We start from the raw sequence: 11,668 nt of genomic DNA, 5'->3' as shown, positions 1-11,668 counted from the left end.
AGTGGCAGCCTTAGAATAACCTGGAGCAATTCTGGGACTGGAGTGATGAGTGTAAGAAAACCCTGGTCAGGGTTGGTTTACTACTGCTTTGCAATAGCCCGCACATGAAATGGTTCTTTACTGGCTAAAGAAAAATACTACGGTCCCCTTCTCAGCCAAGGCTAAGGAACCACCAAGAGATCAGTACAGACCCAGTAGCTTCTCCTGCTAGAGTAAACTAAGTGAACTAAAATGAATCTAATACTGTCAGGACTTTGAAATCAGAAATCTTATATGCTAGATGAATGAGCTAGGTTAGCATTTTCTAACACGGTGGTCACCAGTCACATATCGTACTGAGTATTTGAAATGTGACTAGTGTTATTGAGATATTGAGCTTTCAGTTTTATTTCATTTTAATTAATTTAAATAGCCAAGACACAAGGTTGGCTAGCACAAGTTAGAGAATAACCATTATACCACATTTCCATACCCCATAAATAAATAAAATCATCTGTTTCATTTCCTTATAGCAATAAAAAGATTTCATAAGATCCCACGTTGAGTAACAATTCTGAATGGCTCTCTCCACCCACTTAGATGCAGCTGAGTGTCTATTCAGCCCAATGGGGCCAGCTCCCTGCTGCCTCATCACATTCCCACACTTTCAAGGGACTGCCTTAGCAGTCCTGCTCTCTCATGGTAGAGTCTCAGCTACCTGTGCTGGTCACAGAGCTCTAGTCAGGTGTTACCGCCTCTCCTTTCCACTCAGGGTGATTTTTATCACCATACAACCATGTTGGCCCAGCTATGAGGTGGTGTGCATCACAGTAGTTTTCGCGTTTTTGAAGAAGCTGGGGACAGAAATGCAATTCCAAATTCTGATCAGTGGAAGTCCACATAGAGCTCTGCAATATTTGTGTGAATTAGATAAGGTAAGAGTAAGATAGTAATGTCAGCAATTGCGGGTCACTGATAGAATTTTTGTTGCATCCCAGGGACACTAGATTTGATTCCTAAGTAGGGCTTTTAACTGAATTTGACAAAGCGAACTCCTCTGTTGTAAAATAAGAAAACTGCAGAATAAGAAAACTCAAGTCACAGAAACAATGGTCTTAGAGGATAGAGACGGAACTTCAGGGACTTTGACTCTGTGTGACATTTCACCTTCATCCCCTAAATTCCTCCTTAGATTGAAAGTGCATCCTAGAGTAAAGCAAAAGGATCCCAGGTCTCGCAGACCTCTCAGAAGGAGGTGAGGGGTAAGGACTAAGGAACCAAATGCAGAAGCAAAGAGGTTTGGACACAGAGAAAATTATAATGAGTTTGTAAATCCTATACTGACTGGAACTGGCTTTATTTCAAGATTAAGATAAGTCTGTCTTCCAATGGTTGGGGGACTAAGTTTTCCATGGAAGTATCTCCACCCCAGAATATATTTTCAAGCTGGCTATGATATAGTCTATAGAAAATTACATTTAAATATTAAATGAGTGCTAATATGAAAATTACTTTTAAGTATTAGTAAATGAGAGACATTGAATGATCTATCTCACATGAGTTTACTCACAGAAAAGGGAAATGGCAGCCGGGCTCGGTGCCTCAGCCTGTAATCCCGCGCCTTTGGGAGGCTGAGGTGAGTGGATTGCCTGAGCCCATGGGTTCGAGACCCGTCTGGGCAAGCAAGACCTCATCTCCACAAGAAATCAAAAATCAGCCGGGCGTGGTAGCGCGCACCTGTAGTTCCAGCTACTTGGAAGGCTGAGGCGGAAGGATCGCCGGAGCCCAGCAGGTCGAAGCTGCGGTGGCTGGGAGCGGCCACAGCACTCCAGTTTGGGCAACAGAGTGAGACTCCAACTCAAAAAAAAAAAAAAAAAGGGAGATGGCAATTAGAATGTTGTCAAATAAGCAGAAGACCAAAAGTATGAGAACACCAAAAATGCCACAATAAATATTTGTTATCTTGTGTTTTTGAAGGTTATTACTTATTGATTTAATTTCATTAATAGAAGCAGGCCTATACAGATTTCTCCTCATGTGAGTTTTAGTAGATTATGTCTTTCAAGAAATTTCTTAATTTCATCTAAATTATCCCCAAACTAACAGGCACAGAGGTTTTCATACTATTCCCTTGTTACTCTTTTAATGTCCACGGGCCAAGTGGTGAGGTTCTTCTATCATTTCTTGTATTAGTAATTTGTGCCTTTTCTCTTTTTTTATTAGTTATTATCATTACAATTTTATCGATCCTTTTAAAGAACCAGCTTTTGGTTTTGTTTCTCTTGTTTTCCTGTTTTCAATCTCATTGATTTCTGCTTTTTTATTTATTTTATTTTATTTCTGATTTTTGTGTCTTTTCTTCTGCTTATCTAAAATTTAATTTGCTTTTCTTTTTCTAGTTTCCTAAAGTGAGTCTACTTTGCATACTAGCCTAGATCTAATTGGAAGAATGTGTTTCAATATCAGTTTGGTAAACTTTAGCTACCCAGGTCGCTTTTTAATTACATTTATTCAGTTTTATCAAATATGAAGTGCAATAGGTGTACAGTTAAAAGACTTTACTGATCCAAGGTGAGAGGATTGCCTGAACCCACGGGTTCAAGACCAGCCTAGGCAACTTGGCAAGACATCTCTACAATAAATAAAAAACTCAGCCGGGCATGGTAGTGTACGCCTGTAGCTCCAGCTACTTGAAAGGCTGAGTCAGAAGGATCACCTGAACCCAGCAGATCAATGCTGGGGTGGCCATGAGCGTGCCACTGCACTCCAGCCTGGACAACAGAGTGAGACTACAACTCAAAAAACCCCCTAAACTTTACTGATACAAATTCACCTGCATAACCATCACCCAAATGTAGCACATTTCCACACCCCAGAAAGCTTCCTCATGGCTCTTCCCAGGTAATACTCCACAGAGTTAGATTTTTAATTTTGCAAACTTATCACCATAAGTTAGTCTTGCCTGTTCTTTGCTTTCATATAAATGGACTCAAAAGGATACATACTCCAGGGATTTTTTGGAGGGGAGGGAAGATAACCTGATTGCTTTCACTCAAAACTGTGTCTATGAGAATCATCTTATTTTTATCCTTAGTTCTTTATTGCTGCATATATTCCATCATACGAATATATCACAATATGCTTATTCTGCTGTTGTTGGATATTTGAGTTGTTTCCAGTTTAGAGCCACTTTGAAGAAAGCTATTATGAACATTTGTTTATTAATTTTTTCTTCTTTTTTTTTTAAATTAGGATCTCACTCTAACTTGAGCTGGATACCACAGTCTCAATCTCCTGGACTCAGGCCATCCTTCCACCTCAGTCTCCTGAGTAGCTGGGACTACAGCCACACGCCACCACACCCAGCTAATTTTTTGATATTTTTGTATAGACAAGGTCTCACTATGTTGTCCAGGCTAGTCTCGAACTCCTGGGCTCAAGCAATCCTCTTGCCTCGGCATCCTAAAATGCTGAGATTGCAGGTATGAACCACCACACTTGGCCTATTAACATTATATATACACGTGCACATACATATCTCTTTAGGGCAGTGTTCTCCAATGGAAACATAATGCTAGCCACAAACATAATTTTGAATTTTCTAGTAGTCATATTTAAAAAGTAAAAGAAGCAAATGAAATCATTCTAATAATATATTTTATTTAATGCAATATATTCAAAATATCATCACTTCAGCATGAAGTACTAGCCACATTTCAAGTGCTCAATTCCTATATGGTTAGTGACTATCATGTCGGACAGCATGGGTCTAGAAGTATTTAGCTAAAATTGGAACTACTGGGTCACAGCATGTATATATATACACCTTTATTTCTATTTATATCTATACAAATGTTTATATTTATTTCTATAGACACCTTTAGCAGATACTGTCAAATAGTTTTCCAAAGTTGTTGAACCAACTTACAATCTTAGTGGAAGTGAACAAAGGGTTTTCAATGTTCCACATCCTGACAAGCCTTGGTTGTATCACTTGGTTTTTTCGTTTTGTTTTGTTGCTCAGGTTATTTTTTATTCTTCTGACAGCAGGATTTATTGAGAGGACGGAAAAGCTCCCAGTGAAGCCCGCTGGGAATTGAAGAAGTTGCCCGCTCATGTTATTGAAATTGATTTATATAGAGTAAAATTCACCAACATTAGATCATGCTACATTTCCTTCTATTATATAATGTCTCTTCAAAGCTGGGTTTTGGTGGTTGCTGGGTAAAAAGCCAGTACTCCATGAAAATCAACGTGAAAAAGGAACTGAGAATGGCAATTTGAGAAAGTCTGAGAAGTCGTGTCGCATCCAGCAGTTACATTTACCCCATTAGTAGGTATAGACATTGGGGAAATTTAGGAATAAAATAAAATATGATTTTTCTTTCAATTTATTGTGTATTATTTTTTCAAATGGGTACCAAGCTGGCAGGACATGCTTATTAAGTTGTTTGAAACTACTTAATACATGGAATTACTACATATTTCTTTTGGGCTTGGGGCACCATGAAAAATTTACTAATATAGTAAGGGTGCCATCAACAAGCAAGTTTGGGAATCTCTGCTTTATACCCAATTTTTTAGTCAGCCTAGGCCTAGGGAGAATAGAGCTGAAGAATCAGATTGATCAATTTTAGCTAACCTGGTGAACTTTTAATTCTTCAGTTGATCAATTTTTTAAGTCCTTATTTCAAAAAAAGATGAAAAAAAAGCTTTTGAGTAGCTTACCAGTAAATAGAAAAGGGCAACTTCACTATTAGGTAATTTCATTATCTCAGTATTAGGTAACATATTTATGCTAATATGTGGAGTATCTAAAGCTTGAGCTATTTTATTGGTTATTTGGACCAAAGGCAGTGATAAATTATGAATTACATGTTCTAGTTTAAGAATAACAAGCTAGAGAAGAAATTTTTATACTATACAAACTGATGAAATTCAGAATCACGGATTGGATTTTTACTATGCTAGGTTCTTAATAATATATAAGTAACTGCTTTGTGTTCTAGAAATTACAATGGTCAGATGACCATGTACATGGTCCAGGTAGCATACTGATTTGGTGAGCATCAGAAAGTCATTTGATTATTCAAAAATAATAATTTCAGGGATACACATAGAAAAGGCACAAAATAATTGTTTATGAAAACTGAATACCACATGTTCTCACTCATAAGCGGACCCTGAACTTATACCATAATACTATAAGAAAGGGATTGATTGGCAGTAGCAGGATACTGCCAGGGGCAGGGTGTGGGTCACAACATCAATAAGGTATTTGATCTCAAACCAGGTGTAGTGGGAACCAAAGGGAGGCTCAAACTTTACCTGTATGATGACCACCTGTATACCTAACCCTGAATTGTACCCCCATACCTTATAAAAATAAAATAAAATAAAGAGAAAACTGAAAGGAAGTTAGGTGTGGTGACTCACACCTGTACTTTGAGATGCTGAGGTGTGAGTCTTGCTTGAGCCCAAGAACTCAAAACCAGCTTGGCCAACATAGACCTCATCTCTACAAAAAAATAAAAAAATTACCTGGGCATGGTGGCGCACCCCTGTAGTCCCAACTACTTGGGAGACTGAGGCAGGAGGATAGCCTGAATCCAGAGGGTCAAGGATGTGGTGAGCCATGATTGTGCCTCCTTTGAATTTTTAAATAATTTATCTATACTCCAGAGACAAACAAATTATAGCAGTTTATTTCCTTAGAAAATAATTTACATATATACACTATAAAAATTCCTTCAAACCACTGAGCACTCTAGAGGAATTAATTATACAAAGCAATGCCATGTAAAGTAGAAAAGAAATGACACTATCTATTAAAAACGCTTATCAATGAGGGAAATATAAGGCAATAATTAAGCATGATTAGGTATTCGGAAAAGACTTCTTGCTGAAAATCCAAGTAGTTCTGTGATACCTTTTTCAGTTCAGCAAGAGCTTCTTAGGACATATCCTTATAGTATTGTCAATGAATTTTATTAATTAAAAAATAAATTTAACAATATTTTAGCCTTTTTAATTAAAAGGATGAACTAGTTTCCAGTTCTGAAAATCATTTAAAAGATTATTAAATCTTGGTTTAAATAGTTGTCAGAGGTCAGGCTCAGTGGTTCAGCCTGTAATCCCAGCACTTTGGGAGGCTGAAGCGAGTGGATTGCCTGAGCCAGTGGGTTCAAGACCAGCCCGGGTAACTTGGTGAGATCTCATCTCTAAAAAGAAAAAAAAAAGTTGTCAGAGGCCTTCTAATACTGTCAGAATACTAATTAATTGCCTTATTGTAATGTCATAAATATCATTTCCCCTCCTTTTTTCAGCCTGATTTAAACAGTTGTGAAATTATTCCATCATTTAAGAACTTTAGTGTACTGAGGAATGTATTGGACGCCAGAAATTCACTTTTCTTTCTATTCTAAGATCCCTTTAGCTGGAGTGATTTATTGAAGTCAGAGTTCTTAAGGGAGATTAATTGTGTATGGAGTTCATCCTTGTGATCAAAAATGAATAAAAAATGGATCAAAAGGTATTCCACTTTTGCAGATATCGGGCCCATAGAATTTTTTCTAGTATTAGATAGGTAAGATGTGAACCATTTCTCAACACTGCAGACTCAAATACCAGTAAAATATAAAAAAACCTCAGGACAAACTAAGAGCCAATCAAAAAGACTCACACACTAGATTAACTGTCATCTGCCACCTACCAAAGAATGGACCTCTGTTAACCATGACTCATTAGAGATCATCCCCAGATGTTCATATCATAAAATGAAAACCAGAATTTGGCATTAATACCACTGATAGGAGAACATAGGTGACAATGTACAAATGAAAGAGAGAGATGCAAAAGACTTGTCTGAGAGTTATACTTTGTGTAAGAGCTCAATTTCTGCTCATGAGATTTAACAGATGAACTGAGGCTACATGTACCAATAGCTCTAAGATTCCAGGTCTGCATAAGGTGCCCATAAGATACAGGATACTATTGGCTATGGTGTTATGTCTCAGGTGAGCAAATTTTTGTAGAAATAGATACACACACACACACACACACACACACACACACACACAATGTTAAGGAATAATATAGAGACAGTGTAATGGTTAATTTTATGTATCAACTTGGTTGGTACCCAGATATGTGGTCAAATATGATTGTGGATGTTCCTATGAAGGTTTCTTTTGGATGAGATTAACATTTACATTAGTAGACTTTGAGTAAAGCAGACAGTCCCACACAATGTGAGTGGACCTCATCAAGTAGCGCGTGCCTGTAGTTCCAGCGACTTGGAAGGCTGAGGCGGAAGGATCGCCAGAGCCCAGCAGGTCGAGGCTGCGGTGGCTGGGAGCGGCCACTGCACTCCAGTCTGGGCGACAGAGTGAGACTCCAATTCAAAAAGAAAAAAGAAATTGGAATATAAATTGGTACTGATCCCATGGAAAACAAATTTACAGGACTATTACTTACATTTAAAAACATATACTGTAACCACTATGATATAGCAATTGCACTTCCAGGACTCTACCCTATAGAAGTACTTGTACAAGTGACAAAAGATATTTGTACAAGAATGATGACTGCAGCATTATTTGTAATCATAAAATTATGGAACCATTATGGAACCACTTTAATTTTAAAAACATGTAAACATGTAATGGAATAAACAAAAGAAGACACGCTTTCATCAAAAGAATTCAGATGATAATAATAATCTTGATTCTACTGATAACATTATCAGCTGAGCAATTATTAAATCTAGGCACATCCTGCCAGTAAGATATTATTATCATCCTCATATTACGGCTGAAAAAATTTGAGGTACAGAAAGGTTAATAGCACAAGGGCACACAGGAAGAAAAACAAGATTTAATCCCAGAAGCCATGCTGGGAACTCTAGAATCTGGAGCACAGGTTACACCAGGTCTCTCATGTTTTGTGGTCCAAGGAACTTGTGGGTCCCCCAACTACATTCCTTCTCAGCAGATCTTCTGGGAGGATGAGAAGTAGCCACTGTATATCAGGGAGGTTAAGTGACGTCGCCTAATCTGTAGGAGAACGAATCTGCAGGAACCACCTTGGATGTTATAAAATGCCAAGAACACGTCCCCGGGTGGGGTCGAACCACCAGCCTTTCGGATAACAGTCGAACGCGCTAACCGATTGCGCCACGGACACAGCTGGGTTTTCTCTTTTCGACCGAATAGAGTGAGCTCTCGTCTAAACGCTGGCCAGTACTACCTAGCCTTTTGCAATACGACTGGGTAAGCTCCAAAGCCTCGGAAAAACGGAGCAATTAGAGCGACGGACCCACTTGTTTCAATACAACCGGCTGCGCTTCCTCCCGCCTTGCCCCTGGCCTGCCTCAGAAACCTGCGCCTCCGGAAATGCGCGGACCGCGACCCTCGTCTGAGCGGCTGCGGTCCAAGGGAAGAAACACCCGGGCACTTTAAAAGATTAATTATTCAAATAGACAATGGCCAGACCATATTAAAAAAAAATACAACTCTGATCCACAACCTGAGGCCACCTGCCCAGAAAATCAACCCCTTATCTACAAATAAACGATACAGACTGTAATAATCGGCTCAAAATGGTCAGAACTTGATTAACAGCTGACAGCTTCCCTAATTTTGTGCCCACTTGCAATATAGGACAAATCAGAAAAAGGCAAACGTGCACCCTAACCAATCACACAGGATGCCCCACTTCTAATTAGCTCACCTACAGCCGCCTGATGCCACCAGCCTCCAATCAGGACACACCAGAAACTTTCCCTCTTTTGCACTGTAAAGCTTTCCCACTCCTCTGCTTTTGAATCGCTTTCAGATCGCAAGTGTGGGTGGCAGACTCCCTTGCATGATTCTTGCATGATCAGAATAAATAGCCTTTGCTTTTCTCATTTGGTTGGTCTTCCTTTATTTCCACACTTTGTCATCTTTAAGATTTTAGTTCTTTCAAGAACTCTGAGAGTGGAAAATAAATTGAAGGTTTTCCAAAGAGGGTAGTTCTTTGTTTAAAGGCTCTGTTCCGGTCAATTCATTTTCAATTATGAAATGTCCTATGGGGTGGGCAACGAAGGGGCCCACTGAGCACCATTTGCCCTGCTTGAGCGCCACACCCCAATTGACCTGAGATCCAAGGGGTCCGTGGGGTCAGTGGGCAGAAGTGTGGAAGGGGCAAAGACAAAAGGGAAATAAGAGGAGGGAAAGGGCAGGTGAGCCATGGACAAAGACAGTGTGACCTCCCAGGAGACTTGTGCAGAGGCAAAGCCTGGATCCTGAGAATTGTTTTTATTATGTATTAAAATAGGGATAAATTAAAAAAGGACATAAAAGAGAAAAAAAAAACAAGAACTTGTAGCTGTCCAGGAGCAAAATAGGAAAATATTGCGAATGAGGTCACACTAAAAATATTAAAAGAACCACATTAGCTGCCAGCAGGCCTGTGGTGCACCATGATGGTATAGTGGTTAATACTCTGTATTGCAGCCTAGGCAAACTTGGCTCCAATCAGAGCCACAGTAGTATCTGGCTTCTTTCTTGCCAAGATTTGCTGTTTTAGTTTCACCTTTTAAATCTCTGCACCATGTCCTGTAACTGCAGTCAGTAAGCAGGGTTTACAGTGGCTCCCCACAAAGCTGTCAGGAGAGAGGAAGAAAACCCTACAGTGCACGAACCTAGGTCCAAGTCTTTGGGAAAGGTTGGATGGGTTTTTTCATGCCTGAGCATATGCTTCACCTTTCCAAAAGGTAAAGCAGTGACTTTTCAGAAGCCTTGCCTATAGCTTCAGTTAATGTGAAGTGTGGTAATAATTGTCTTTCTGGTTGAGATATTTCAAAAGTCAGTGAAACGGCCTTTTTAGATGCAATGACAATGAACTTTTTATGAGTTCATATTCAGTTGTGCCATTTACAATAAAATATAATAATATAAAACATAATAAATAGAATAAAACAAATCCAATGCCATCCTTTGCCCTTCCCCAATTTTTTTTGCTAATAATACATTATAGAAGTATAATTCACATAGAGTAAAATGCACAAATCTTAAGTGCACAGCCCAAAGAATTTTGACAAATGTAATCATCACCTAGATCAAATTATAGAAAATTTCCATAAGCCAAAAAAGGTTGGGAGAACCCTTTCTGGTCAATTCCTGCCCACCTTCACTTCACTTGGCAAACCATTCTGGATTCTACTTTCACAGATTAGTGTTGACGGCTTTGGAAATTCACATAAATGACTAAGATATGACTTTTATTTCATGCAACATGTTTTTGAGACGCATCTATGTTGTTGAATGTATTATTCTAGTACTATTGATAAGTGCTATTCCTGTGTGTGAACATATACTGTTGATGAGTAATTGTGTTATTTCCAACTTTGGCTATTGTGAACAAAATTGCTATAAATGTTCTTGTACAATTATTTTTGTAGGCATGTGCATTCATTTTTCTTGAGTACACACTTTGTAGTAGAATTGCTAGGTAATGGGATAAGTCTAAATTTATTAAAAACTGCCCAACAGTTTTCCAGAATGGTTGTGCTATTTTACCTTCTCACCAGCAAGGAGAGTAGTTACTCCATATTCTTGACAGCTCTTATTGTTCTGTCTTTAAAATTTACTCATTCTGGTGGGTGTCTTAATCCATTCGGGCTGTTATAACAAAGCATTTTAAACTGGGTGGCTTATAAACAACAGAAATTTAGTTTTCATAGTTCTGGAGGCTAAGTCCAAGTTCAAGGCACTGGTAGATTTAACATCCAGTGAGGAGTCAGTCTCTGATTCATAGACCGTGCCTCCTGTTTTCTCACACAGAAGAAGGGCAACCAAGTTCCCTCTAGCCTCTTTTATAAAGTCACAAATCCGATTCATGAAGGTGGAGCCCTCATGATCTGATCACCTTTCAAGGGCCCAAATCTCCTAATACCATCACCTTGGGGTTAAGAGTCCAACAAATAAATTTGGTAGTGGGGGGACAAAAACATTCAGACTACAGCAGTACATAAAGGTAGCTCATTAAGGTTTTGTGTTTCTCTAATTACTAATGATATTGAGCATACTTTATTATGTGTTTTGGGCATTTAGAAATTATCTTTTGTGAAAAAAAACCTATTCAAGTGTTTTGATCATTTTTAAATGGCTTGGCTTTACTATTGACTTTCAAAATTTCTCTCTCTAATATTTTAGTCATTTTTTTCAGATAAGCATATTGCAAATAAGTTCTCCCAGCCTGTAGCTTGCCCTTTTATTTTCTTTCATAATTTTTGAAGTTTTTAATTTTTATGAAATACAACTTTTTAATTTTTTTAACCTGTGATCTCTGAGATGGCTCCCTTACCCCAAGATTGTGAATATATTTTCCTACATTCAGTCTCCCAGAAATTTTTATAGCCCTTGGAGTAATAACAATCATAATAGTTTCCTGTCTTGCTCTTGGAAAACGACAGACCCTTGTGCTTCCAATGTCCACTCCTTCCCCTTTTTTACTTTCTCTCTTCTCTGTTTTCCTCTTCTCACCCCCATGGTTGAGAAAACCAGAAATACCTAAAACAGAGAAGACCTGGTCTAACCTGTGCTCAAGTGATCAGAGCTCAAAAAAAAGAAAGACTTGGTCTAATCTATGCTGAAACCACACCTGTGCTATGACTTGTAAATCTGGCTTTGCCCTTGTGTGGCCT

The 11,668-nt window shown here is 38.6% G+C and overlaps 1 non-coding gene across 1 annotated transcript; it reads right to left on the bottom strand.

Moving 5' to 3' along the window:
* Window positions 1–8,089: 8,089 nt before the first annotated feature.
* TRNAN-GUU lies at window positions 8,090–8,163 on the bottom strand. The gene has a single exon. It is a non-coding gene; the product is annotated as a tRNA-Asn (tRNA).
* Between the last annotated feature and the right edge of the window lie 3,505 nt (window positions 8,164–11,668).

Source organism: Carlito syrichta, unplaced genomic scaffold (assembly GCF_000164805.1).
Source record: "Carlito syrichta isolate Samal-C Ts95f unplaced genomic scaffold, Tarsius_syrichta-2.0.1 Scaffold302630, whole genome shotgun sequence".
NCBI classification, from domain to species: domain Eukaryota; kingdom Metazoa; phylum Chordata; class Mammalia; order Primates; family Tarsiidae; genus Carlito; species Carlito syrichta.
This window is presented reverse-complemented; position numbering and strand designations above follow the sequence as displayed.